Source organism: Paroedura picta, chromosome 1 (genome assembly GCF_049243985.1).
Source record: "Paroedura picta isolate Pp20150507F chromosome 1, Ppicta_v3.0, whole genome shotgun sequence".
Classification (NCBI taxonomy): Eukaryota; Metazoa; Chordata; class Lepidosauria; order Squamata; family Gekkonidae; genus Paroedura; species Paroedura picta.
In genome coordinates this window covers 14659730-14673403 of record NC_135369.1, presented here as the reverse complement: position 1 = coordinate 14673403, position 13674 = coordinate 14659730, and positions in this window count along the sequence as shown.

Here is a 13674-nt window from a genome sequence, read left to right as displayed (position 1 = left end):
AGAAGGTCCCAGCAGGTTCGGCCCCGGGCCTCTCCGGCCTGCGGGAAGGTGACCGCTGCCAGGGCCTCCGGGGCAACTGGGATGGGATCCTTCACTGGCTTGAAGTGATACCCTGAGCCAGGGGTAGTCAACCTGTGGTCCTCCAGAGGTCCATGGACTACAATTCCCATGAGCCCCTGCCTGCAGGCAGGGGCTCATGGGAATTGTAGTCCATGGACCTCTGGAGGACCACAGGTTGACTACCCCTGCTCCTGAGCCAAACACAAGTCAAGACCTTTAAAAAGGTCAACCTAAGAGAAGTGAAGCCTGCAGCAGATTCCTTTTCACACTTCCAGGACACGGAAAGTGCTCTCCTTGACCAGGGCCTAGTGTTGAAACATGAGAGGCCTCTCCATAGTTTTATCTGACCTGCCGGTCCCCAGAATTGACTACAGGAACTTAAGTGTCCCCGAATAGAGATTTTTACATAAAGGAGAGAACTGGCTATGACGATTGTTGTATTTATTGCACATTTTACGTACAGTGGTTTTATTGGATGCCTGACCGTTGATAAAGGTGGAAACACCAAAACACGTTTGGTCATTATCTGTATATATGTATTGATTTTATTGAGCCTAAGCTAAAAGCCTTGAATCCTTAGCTTGATTAATAAGTGCTAGCATTATTTTTATAATTGTGCGCCACCCTGTGGGTTCATTTCCCTGTGGTTGACTTTTTGGGGTCCCTGACAAGCGAGGGTTGCCAACCATGCCTAGAGATTTGGGGGGGGCGTTTAGGGGGAGAGGGACCTCAGTCCGGCACCAGGCCGCAGAGTCCACCCTCTGAAGCCGCCTATGAGATGGTAGTGAAGGCAGCTAAATATCATATCATCATCATCATCATCATCATCATCATCATCATCATCATCATTATTATTATTATTATTATTATTATTATTATTTGAATGTATTTTCTGCCACTCTTGGCAGAGCCGTCTCGTGGTGGGTTACAAGATAAAAATAAAGATACAAAATCCCCACCTAACCCCGCTAAAATTACAACAATTAACAGAGATATAGATTCTAATAACAAGCACGGCTGTAAACCAAACCCCCACCTACCCCTACTGGGGACTAGGGGAGAACTGTTGGCCACCATGGTTAAAATGTAGTGGAATACCTTCCTTTGGGGGGCCCACAGATCTTCTCTCCGCACTGGCCTCAACCATAGACCTGGCTGAAGAGCTCCATTTTGCAAGCCTTGCAAAAAGCTGAAAGCTCCCACAGTGCCCGTAGCTCCTCCGGGAGCTCATACCACCAGGTAGGGGCCAGGACCGAAAGGGCCCTATCCCTAGTTGAGGCCAGGCGAGCCTCTTAGGGGCTGGGAACAACCAGTAAGTTGGAAGCCACAGAGCGCAAGGCCCTGGGGGAGCGCATAGGGTGACAGGCGGTCTCGCAGATCTGAGTTTGTCGCCTCCGTTGCATCCGCCAGCTCACGCCCAGCTCAATTATTTAGAGTAATTCGGTCCCTGTCTGCTCTGCAGGAAGGGCGTAAAAAGAGTGGTCAATTGGAGATCAGCTGTGAGGCTTTGTCAAGTAATTTTGCGGACGAAGTCTCGTTGCTCTGCCACGAACTTCCCCTGAAAATTTATGCTGTAAAAGTACTGGAGACCCCTCAGCTGCTTTTAGAGGGGCGCTTTAACAGCTTTCAGATGGCTATGGGGACGTTCCCAGGCCGTCTGAAAGAGGCAGTGGTTCACCCCTTGCTGAAGAAATCATCGTAAGATTCGGAGGATCCGGTCGGTCACCGCCCCATTTTGCACCTCTCGTTTTTGGGGAAGGTGATTGGAAGGATCAACTTATAGCATTCCTGGAAGAAGCCTCAGTTCTAGATCCATTCCAGCCCTGGCCATGGGGTGGAGACTGCTCTGATCGCCCTGATGGATGATCTCCAGTGACAGCTGGACCGAGGTGTGTCAGTGCTGCTAGTGTTACTAGATCTCATGTATAACAAGAGCAAAACAGGACGGTTCCAAAGTGAATACTAGAATAGATCTCACAGCAGCGTTTGACGTGGTAGACCATTAAATACTTGCTCGCCAAGGAGGTTGGACAAGAAGAACAGTTGGTTCTTATATCCCGCTTTTCTCTACCCGAAGAAGTCTCAAAGCGTCTTCTAATTCCCTTTCTTCTCCCCACAACAGACACCCTGTGACTGCTCAGTCAGAACAGCCTTATCAGGGCTGTGAGCCCAAGGTCACCCAGCTGGCTGCATGTGGGGGAGTGCAGAATCACACCTGGCTCACCAGATTAGAAATTGGTGCTCCTAACCACTACACCAACATGGCATTATACCAAGCTGACCATATGACCCTGGAGGTCCCTTCCAACTCTATGATTCTATGATTTATTTCCAACTCACCTGTGGGGTTCCCCAGGGACGAATATCTCCCTGATATTATTCAACATCTTCATGCATCCTCTCACCCATCTAGTCTGGAGCTTTGGACTTGGGTGCCACCTATATGTGAATGACACCCACATGTGGAGACAGAGTGCCCCTGATGGAGATAGACAGATGTTCCTCCAAGCTCATTGGTCCATTGCTTGGAGGCGGTAATGGAGCCTCCTGAAGCTGAACCCTTCAAAGACAGAGGTCCTATGGCTGGGGAAGAACGGGCCAGATCAGGAAATGCACATTTTCCAGCTGGATGGAATGCAATTTACCGCTACAATCACAAAGGTGATTGAGCTAGCATTTTTCCACCTATGCCAAGCTACTAGCACCCTATCTGGCCCCAGAACACCTAGCCACAGTGACCCAGGCTTGATTACTGCAACTCGTGGGCCTTCCCTTGACCCTGCAATGTGAACTAACGTGGGTCCAGAATGCAGCTCCCTGGGTGCTCATGCAAACACCATAAGTGCTGAGGTTCCCCTCACTGGCAGTCTTCATAGAATCATAGAATCATAGAGTTGGAAGGGGCCATACAGGCCATCTAGTCCAACCCCCTGCTCTACGCAGGATCAGCCCTAATCATCCTAAAGCATCCAAGAAAAGTGTGTATCCAACCTTTGCTTGAAGACTTCCAGTGAGGGGGAGCTCACCACCTCCTTAGGCAGCCTATTCCACTGCTGAACTACTCTGACTGTGAAAAATTTTTTCCTGATATCTAGCCTATATAATTGTACTTGTAGTTTAAACCCATTACTGCGTGTCCTCTCCTCTGCAGGGACTGGCTGGCCCCTGGGTGAGGCTGGAGGCTGGACTGGAGGGACCCTCCCTGGTCTGACCCAGCAGGGCTCTCCTGTGTCCTTATGAGGGGAAGGCCTCGGCCTCCCTGCCCTGTTGCTGGCCCTGCAGAGGGACTGGCTGGCCCCTGGGTGAGGCAGGAGGCTGGACTGGAGGGACCCTCCCTGGTCTGACCCAGCAGGGCTCTCCTGTGTCCTTATGAGGGGAAGGCCTCGGCCTCCCTGCCCTGTTGCTGGCCCTGCAGAGGGACTGGCTGGCCCCTGTGTGAGGCAGGAGGCTGGACTGGAGGGACCCTCCCTGGTCTGACCCAGCAGGGCTCTCATGTGTCCTTATGAGGGGAAGGCCTCGGCCTCCCTGCCCTGTGGCTGGCCCTGCAGAGGGACTGGCTGTCCCCTGTGTGTGGCAGGAGGCTGGACAGGAGGGACCCTCCCTGGTCTGACCCAGCAGGGCTCTCCTGTGTCCTTATGAGGGGAAGGCCTCGGCCTCCCTGCCCTGTTGCTGGCCCTACAGAGGGACTGGCTGGCCCCTGGGTGAGGCAGGAGGCTGGACTGGAGGGACCCTCCCTGGTCTGACCCAGCAGGGCTCTCCTGTGTCCTTATGAGGGGAAGGCCTTGGCCTCCCTGCCCTGTGGCTGGCCCTGCAGAGGGACTGGCTGGCCCCTGGGTGAGGCAGGAGGCTGGACTGGAGGGACCCTCCCTGGTCTGACCCAGCAGGGCTCTCCTGTGTCCTTATGAGGGGAAGGCCTCGGCCTCCCTGCCCTGTTGCTGGCCCTCCAGAGGGACTTGGCCCATTTGATTGTTTGTCTGCCGGGGTGTCCAATCTTTGGCTCTCCAGATGTCCATGGACTACTATTCCCATGAGTCATGATGTAGAAAGGTTCCTGGGCACAGGGTTCTCTCACCAACGCAGTTTTGGTTTTCCTTTCTCCCTTTTTTTAAAGCACCTGAATAAGTCCAAGACAAATGTATTATCGAGATAACTTGTTTGCAACTTTCCACCAATCACAGAGGTGTATTTTACACTTGTTTGGTTGGAATCAGCACATGCTTGATTGAAATTGAACCAGGCATGGTTTAAGGATTGGCAGGGCCCTAGCGGAATACAATTGTGGTGGGAGTAGCCAGACCGCGGCAGAGGAGCCCACCACGATGCAAAGGGGTGTCACTCTGAGTGTCCTTAAAGGGGGATAGTGGGGAGGAGAGAGGCTATGGCCCTGATCCATGGAGGGGGAAGGCACCGCATGGGATCCCTTGAAGTGCAGGGCCTGGAGCACGTGTTACATGGATAAACTGGCCCTGACTGGAACCCTAGGGGAAATAATTTTTGACTTGTCATATTTATTTACTTTCTTCCTACCTCGCCTTTTCCCCCAATGGGGACCCAGCTTGGTGTAGTGGTTAAGAGTGGTGGCTTTTAATCTGGCAAGTTGGGTTTGATTTCCCCGCTCCTTCCCATGCAGCCAGCTGGGTAACCTTGGGCCAGTCACAGCTCTACTATCATAGAATCATAGAATAATAGAGTATCATCTCCAGATTGAATAAGTATCCCCTCAAATGTATACTGCCACTGTGGGGACCAGGATGCCAGATTAAACTGACTGGAGAACATCAAGAAGAACTTTACAGCTGACAAGGAAGAAATTGAAATTGGTCAAGATTGAAATGGAAATTGGTCTGGTGCAAACTGGTTTTTTTTTTGGGGGGGGGGGTCTCCCAAAAACCCATTTGCCTTTTTAGCCACTGAGTCACACTGCTGATTCATGTTCAATGTATGGTCTACTAAGACTCCTAGATCCTTTTTGCACATGCTACTGCCAAGTCTCCCCCATCTTATATTGGTGTATTTGGTTTTTCCTACCTAAATGCAGAACTTTACATCTGTCCCTATTGAACTTCATTTTATTCCGTTTAGCCCACTTCTCGAGCCTATCAAGATCATCCTGTATCTTGATTCTGTCTTCAGTTGTGCTTGCTACCCCTCCCAGTTTAGTATCATCTGCAAATTTAATAAGTATTCCCTCTAATCTCTCATCCAAATCATTTATAAATATGTTGAACAACATAGGCCCCAGGAGAGATCCTTGGGGTACTCCACTTGTCACTCTTTTCCAAGAAGATGCTGAACCATTAACAAGTACCCTCTGGGTGCAATTTGTCAACCAGTTATTGATCCACCTGACAGAAATAGGATCCATACCGCATTTTACCAACTTGTAAACAAGAATATCATGTGGAACCTTATCAAAAGCTTTACTGAAATCCAGATAAACTATGTCCACGGCATTCCCTTGATCCAGCAAGGTAGTCACTTTCTCAAAAAAAGAGATAAGGTTGGTCTGACATGACATGTTCTTGCGAAACCCGTGCTGAGTCTTAGAAATCACAGCTGCTCAAGGACCGAGTGTTTGGTTATTTGTTCTGAAATTTTGCCAGCTACAGATGTCAAGCTGACGGGTCAATAATTACCCGGATCCTCCTTTTTCCCTTTCTTGAAGATGGGGACAACATTTGCCCGCCTCCAATCGTCTGGCACCTCACCTGTTCTCCAAGAAGTGTCAAAAATAATGGACAGAGGTTCAGAGATGACATCTGCAAGTTCTTTTAGTACCCTTAGATACAGTTCATCTGGCCCAGAAGACGTTGTTTCATTTAAAGAAACTAGGTGTTTGTGGACTGTTCCAACAGTGATCCTAGGCCACCATTCCCGTCCCTCATGTTGTGTTACGTTTTTGCCATATTGATCACTATTTCCCTCACAAGAGAAGACCGAGGAGATATAGGAATTGAGCAGTTCAGCCCTCTCTTCATCTGTTATAATTTCACTTTCTTGTCCTCGCAGTGGTCCTATGGTGTCCCGATTCTTTTTCTTGCTTGAAATATAACTAAAGAAGCCTTTTTTTGTTATGTTTAGCATTTCTTGCTAGCCTAAGCTCATACTGAGCTTTAGCTTTTCTAACACTCCCCCTACAATTATTGGTTATTTGTTTATACTCATCCTTGGTAATAAGGCCTTCCTTCCATTTCCTAAATGACTCTTTTTTATTCCTCAAATCTTTTGACAACTGCTTTTGGAGCCAACTTGGCTTCCTTAGGCTCCTTCCATCTTTCTTTTCTTCTCAAGGGAATTGTTTGTGATTGAGCCTTCAGTATTTCACTTTTAAGAAACTCCCAGCCCTCTTGGACTCCCATCTCTTTAAGTCTTTCTGACCACGGGACTCTACGCAGCATACCTTTATGTCTGAAGTCCAGTCTATACGTACGACTACGTAAAGGTTTTCTCTTTCCCACAATTGAAAATTCCAAAAGCACATGGTCACTGCTACCAACTACTTCTACCCCATCTACCAGTTCCTCCCTATTGATGAGAATCAAGTCTAAAATGGCAGAGCCCCTGGTTTGCTACCCCTCCAAGTTTAGTATCCTCTGCAAATTTAATAAGTATCCCCTCAAATGTATACTGCCACTGTGGGGACCAGGATGCCAAATTAAACTGACTGGAGAACATCAAGAAGAACTTAACGGCTGACAAGGAGGAAATTGAAATTGGCCAAGATTGAAATGGAAATTGGTCTGGTGCAGATTGCTTTTATTTTTTTGATCGTGCCAAATGAACTTCAAAAGCCCAGTGCAGATAAGACCCTAGAAAAAGCTATAAAAGATCCTTAAGGATGTCTCTCTGGTGACCAAGATCAAAAGAATTTCCCATTAATATGTATGAAGTTGGACAAGAGGAAGAAAGTTGTTCTAGATCAGGTCAAGAAGACTGAATTCTCCCTAGAAGCTAAAATGACCAAACTGAGGCTATTGGTCACCTCATGAGAAGACCAGAGTCATGAGGAGCAGTTCTCTCAGAGCTCTCTCAGCCTCACCTACCTTACAGGATTTCTCTTATGGAAGAAGAAGAAGAAGAGTTGGTTCTTATATGCCGCTTTTCCCTACCCAAAGGAGGCTCAAAGCGGCTTACAGTCGCCTTCCCATTCCTCTCCCCACAACAGACACCCTGTGGGGTGGGTGAGGCTGGGGAGAGGAAGGGAAGGCAATCATAAGCTGCTTTGAGACTCATAGTGAAAAGTGGGGTGCATAAAACCAGCTCTTCTCTCCTACCAAGTGAACCAGAGTCTTCTTACATATAATGGTTGGTGACCACAGTCTACCAAGTCTAGATCCTTCCAATCTGCAGACCACGTGAAATTGTTCTTTATATTTGTTTGGAAATCTAACATTTAAGCATAGGTAGGTAATAGATTTATATGTATACGGCCATAGGCTATTACAAAATAACAATAATATATCCAACATTTACGCACAAAATGAGAAATCGGGTTGGGGAGAGTGGTTTCGTTTCAAGACCTGTGTTCAAATCCTAGGTAAATGGCAAGCACGCCATATCCTGCGGAGCACACTGTCAGCTGGCTTCTTGTAGTTAAATTGGGAATATTAATGACTTCCTGAACTGGGCAAAGAGTAATAAAGATAATGATGAAGTACATTACAGCCCCGTGTCTGCCTGGATTTATAACCCCCAGGGCTCCCATCTTGGTGAACTGTTGAGAGTTGTATTTCAGGCATTGACCAGTAGATGGCACTGTTGAGTTGTAAAACAGTCCGGAAGCCCCACCTCCACAAGGGTCTTCCTTTAATAATTGCTTGGTGAAATCCAGTTCGCAAAAAGAGTTCTGGAGAAATCAAAAGTTTGCACATTTTTATGCGTCATATAGCGGGTCCTAATAAAAGGTATTAGGTGGATTTTGATCTGGAGTTTTCAGAGATGACAGTTCCGGTGATGCTTAGAGTTTATGGCCAGAATTATAACTGACCTCCAGACTACAGAGGTCAGTTCCACAGAATAAAAGTTGGTTCTTCTATGCCACATTTGTCTACCTGAAGGAGTCTCAAACTGGCTTACAATTGACTTCCCTTTCCTCTCCTGTGGGACCTTTCAGCGTTCCGCAGGGCCTGCAAGACGGAGCTCTTCCGCCAGGTCTATGGTTGAGGCTGGGGCTGCTGGGGTACATCGACTGCTCTCCCCCGGGCTTCTTGGACACCGTTGACCTCCTTCTCCTCCACCCCCCCTTTTTTAGGAAGGGGGGTAGGAAGGGGATTTTATTATTGTGCCGCCATGTTGTGATGGTTTTTAAGTCTTTTAATGGGAGATTAATGGAGTTTTAAGACACTGTAACCTGCCACGAGCCATTTGGGAGTGGCGGGAAATAAATTGAAATAATAATAATAACAACAACAACAACAACAACAGACACCCTGTGAGGTGAGTGAGGCTGAGAGTGCCCTGATATTACTGAAGAAGAAGAAGAAGAAGAAGAAGAAGAAGAAGAAGAAGAAGAAGAAGAAGAAGAAGAAGAAGAAGAAGAAGAAGAAGAAGAAGAAGAAGAAGAAGAAGAAAAAGAAGAAGAGTTGGTTCTTATATGCCGCTTTTCTCTACCCAAAGGAGTCTCAAAGCAGCTTACATTCGCCTTCCCTTCCTTCTTTCCACAACAGACAACCTGTGGGAGAGGTGAGGCTGAGAGAGCCCTGACAGGACTGCTGTGTGAGAACAGAACTATCAGGGCTATGACTGACCCAAGGTTACCCAGCTGGCTTCATGAGAAGGAGCACGGAATTGAACCAACCTGCCAGATTAGAAGTTGGCACTCCTAACCACTACACCAAGCTGAAAAGGGTTGTCCCACCCCTGCTAAGCTTCCTCCTCTTATCAAACTCCATTTTTTGTTGCCCTCCTCTGGACACGCTCCAGTTTGTCTACATCCCTCTTCAACTGCACACACAGCAGTATAAAGTGGTACTGAACCAGAGCAGGGTAAAGCGGTACCATCACCTCCTGTGATCTGGACACGATACTCTGTTTGATACAGCCCAAAATTTTAGCCACCGAGTCATACTGCTGACTCATGTTCAATGTATGGTCTACTAAGACTCCTAGATCCTTTTCGCACATGCTACTGCCAAGACAAGTCTCCCCTATCCTATATTGGTGTCTTTAGTTTTTCCTGCCCAGAGCTGCAAAGAAATGGGCGGTATAAAAATCTAAATAAATAAAATAAATAATTGTAGAACGTTACATTTGTCCCTATTGAACTTCATTTTATTCAGTTTAGCCACTTCTTGAGCCTATCCAGATCATCCTGTATTCTGATTCTGTCTTCTGTTGTGTTTGCTACCCCTCCCAGTTTAGTATCATCTGTACATTTAATAAGTACCCCCTTTATAGCTGTTTATTCCTGTGGCTGTCACTACGGCTTCTGGCAGTGAATTCCACATTTTCTACGCATGCTGGAAGAAGCCCCCAAATCTGCAGTTTTGTGGCTTTCTTAGAAAGTGGACTAGGATGCCTTGCAGATAGAGCTGCCAGCTGTGGAGTGGGAAATTCCTAGAGATTTGGAGGATGGGGCTTGGAGAAGGGAAGGGGCGGGGCTTCATTGGCGTAGATTGCCATAAAGTCCGCCTTCCTCCAAGCAGTGATTTACTCCGAGGGAACGGATCTCTGTAGTCTGGAGATTAGCTACTTATTCTGGGAGATTGCCAGACTAGTGGGCAATCCGTTCCTTAAACCCGTTCCTTCAAAACACAGTATAGTCAGAGTAGTTCAGCAGTGGAATGGGCTGCCTAAGGAGGAGGTGAGCTCCCCCTCACTGGCAGTCTTCAAGCAGCCGCTGGACAGATCTGAATCCTGGATGCTTGAGGCTGATCCTGCAATGAGCAGGGGGTTGGACTAGATGGCCTGTAGGGACCCCCAACCCTACGATTTTAAAAACAATGATTTAAAAAACTGTACAGCCAGTCAAATCTCCAGACTCCAATCTTGCTGGGCAAAAGTCTCACCTGGGCCTATTCTGCACACATAGGATAATGCACTTTCAATGTGCTTTGGCAGCTGGATTCTCCTGTGCAGAACAGGATAATCTACTAAAGTGCATTGAAAGTGCATTATCTATTGTGTGCAGAATGGGCCCTGGACTACCCATTTCCTAACAGCCCTTGGTGGGCGACACGGCTCCTGTGGGCACCATGTTGGGGACTTCTGCTGCAGCCTCGGCCTGTTGAAATCAGTGGGCTTAGACCGGAGTAACCCCGCCTCGGATGGCATTCCGTTCCGCGGCCTGATTCGGCAGGCGGAACGCTGCCTGTGGAAATCCAGCTCCTCTTCACGCAGACTCGGATTCAACAATCCCAGCTCCGAGCTGATGCCACACAGGTTGCTTGGAGCCGCTTATCACAGGCCATATGCTTCCCATCGCACATTCGAGATGTCCCAGAGAATCTTCTGTGCCTCTGCGGCAATTTCGGCACAGATGGTGGGAAGTGGGGAGAGAAAAGACAGAAAGATCGGCTTGCCGGGGAGGAGGGCAAAGGCTTCCTGAACAGATTGCAGCGATGGCTCTTCAGGCACATCCGAAAAGTTTACCGAGGAGAAGAAATTAATGAAGGGAGGGCCAAAAAAAAAAAAAATACAGATATCTCTTCTAAATTTAACTTGGGCTGAGAGAGAGAGAGATCTGAAGGGTGCAGCAACACATCCGTTCATTAGACAGCCGCAGGAACTCAAGTGGAAGCACCAAGGAGCAAATTGAACAGGGAATGCAAAGACCTGAGGGTCAGGTTCTAATTTCACACCAATCTGCTGCTATTTGCGTCCCGACTTCCGTATTTCGGAGGGAAGAAGTCAGGATGAACGAATCTCTCAGCTGTCTCGAAACCTCTGGGAACCGAAACGGCTAGCGCAATTTCCCCCTCTTTCGCTTGATTCTCACAACAGTCCTGTAAGGCAGGCTAGGTTGAGAATGTCCGACAGGCCCAAGGTCACTCAGCAAGCTTCCATCATGGCACAAGGCGGGATTCGAACCTGGGTCTCCCAGTTCTGACACTTGAACCGCTGCACTATGCTAGCTTGCCAAATTTGTTTGGTTGGCTACAATGAATGTTTGGAGGGAATCTGAAGGAAAAATGTGAAAATACTGTGCTACTGGCTAATTTTACAATGTATTTTAAATCATCCAATCTTAAGTTTTGACAACACTGTTATTTACAACCCTTAGAATTTTCCTGTTTTGTTTCTTTGTGAGTTTTTAATTTATTTTGCTGAATAAAATTAAACACTGTTGTGGCATTTCTGAGCTGTGCCAGACGGTTGAGACAAGCAACAGAAAGAATAAAAATATTAGCTATGTGCATATGATATAGACCTTTGATTAATGAAGCTTAGCCACAGGCAATGAGGGGGGCCTCCCCATTCTGTGGGACTAAACTTTCGAATCCCAGAGCCAGGAAGCAACATCAGGAGAAGGCCTAGGCCTTTCTGCCCCATTGTTGGCCTTCCAGAGGAACTGGCTGGCCACTTTCTGGATCAGGATGCTGGCCTAGAATCATAGAATCATAGAGTTGGAAGGGGCCATACAGGCCATCTAGTCCAACCCCCTGCTCAACGCAGGATCAGCCCTAAGCATCCTAAAGCAAGTAGTTGGACCGTAGTTCTGATGGACCGTAGTTCTGATCGAATAGGGATCTTCTGATGTTCTTATCAGAGGAAGGCCTTGGCCTCTATGCTCTGTTGCTGGCCCTCCAGAGGAACTGTTTGGGGCCACTGTGTGAGAAAGAATGCAGGACTAGGTGGACTATTGGTCTAATCCAGGATGATAGATACAAAGATACAAAAAGCCTTTATTGGCGTAAAAAACAATACAGGTAAGGAGATACAAAATGGTACAATTATAAGAGTCAGGCAGAGTTACTCAATTTTGTTAAAAACAGGGAGTTAATACTAAAAACCTTTGCTAAAAATTTTGCAATGCGGGCGGTCCGCTCGGGATCCTTGCTATCAAGTAGTTTATTGATCGCTGCCGTTTCGTTACTATGGAGCTGAAGGGAAGATAGAATATCGGATATCCCCTGACGGTATAAAGAAAACTTAGGGCAAAACATAATAATATGCGGAAGGAGATCAGGGACCATACAGCCGTGAAAACATAGTCTCTCCGCTAAATGAATGCGGTTAAACCTTCCTAAAAGAACATTGGAGGGGAAAGAGTTCAGCCGAGCAAATAAGAGTGCTTTCCTGTCAGAGAAAGCTTCGATACTAGTCAGGAAGGGGGGGATAACTTTGTATAGTGGGACAATATTCCATACACGGGGAGAGCAAGATGGAGATGTGAATGACAGTAAGGATTGATATTCAATGTCTTCTAGTCTCCTTACTATACACTTATATATACCTTTCTCCTCGAGATCCATCAAAGAATGTATGTCTAAGCCCAATGAGAGGAGTTTGTTAGAGAGTCTATGAGACCAATTGGAGTTATGGGGATCGTTTAGCAGGGCAGCTAAAAGGTTATTTGAATGAGCCCTGAAATGAAGACTGATCCAGTACCTAAAGGTAAGAGACCAGGCTCTGGTTTCAAGTCTCTGTTAGCCCAGTTCAGCAATTAAGATGTCATTAGCCACATTTCTAGGGACTTGGAATAATGACCTGAGGAAGGAGGCATGAGAGTAAAATTTTGTTAATAGAGCCAACGGGCCTTTCATGAAACTCCTAACTTTCTTCTTGTGCATGAGCCATTTGTTATTGAAATTTAAAGTAATTCCAAGGTATTTAAAATGATAAACCTGTTCGATGTTATTTCCGCCAATAATCCATTAGTATTTATAGTGCCTTTTTGCAAAAAACGTTATTTTGGTCTTTTCAAAGTTAATATTTAAATTGTTTTCCCGACAGTACTCAGTAAATTTATTAAGATAACGCTTAAGACCAATTCTTGTTCTGGATAATAACACTGTGTCATCAGCATACAGTAGTAGCGGGGTAGGTCTTGACCCTAACATAGGCGGATGACCATTCACCTCCTCCAGATACCCAGGGAGGTCATGTAGGAATAGGTTAAATAACTGAGGAGCCAAAATACAGCCCTGCTTAACACACATCGTCATGCCAGGATGGTTTTTATTACGTTCAGTGGAAGGCCTCGGCCTTTCTGCCCTGTGGCTGGGCCTGCAGAGGGACTGGCTGGCCCCTGTGTGAGGCAGGAGGCTGGACTGGAGGGACCCTCCCTGGTCTGACCCAGCAGGGCTCTCCTGTGTCCTTATGAGGGGAAGGCCTCGGCCTCCCTGCCCTGTTGCTGGCCCTGCAGAGGGACTGGCTGGCCCCTGTGAGAGGCAGGAGGCTGGACTGGAGGGACCCTCCCTGGTCTGACCCAGCAGGGCTCTCCTGTTTCCTTATGAGGGGAAGGCCTCGGCCTCCCTGCCCTGTGGCTGGCCCTGCAGAGAGACTGGCTGGCCCCTGTGTGAGGCTGGAGGCTGGACTGGAGGGACCCTCCCTGGTCTGACCCAGCAGGGCTCTCCTGATGCTCTTATGAGGGGAAGGCCTCGGCCTCCCTGCCCTGTTGCTGGCCCTGCAGAGGGACTGGCTGGCCCCTGTGTGAGGCAGGAGGCTGGACTG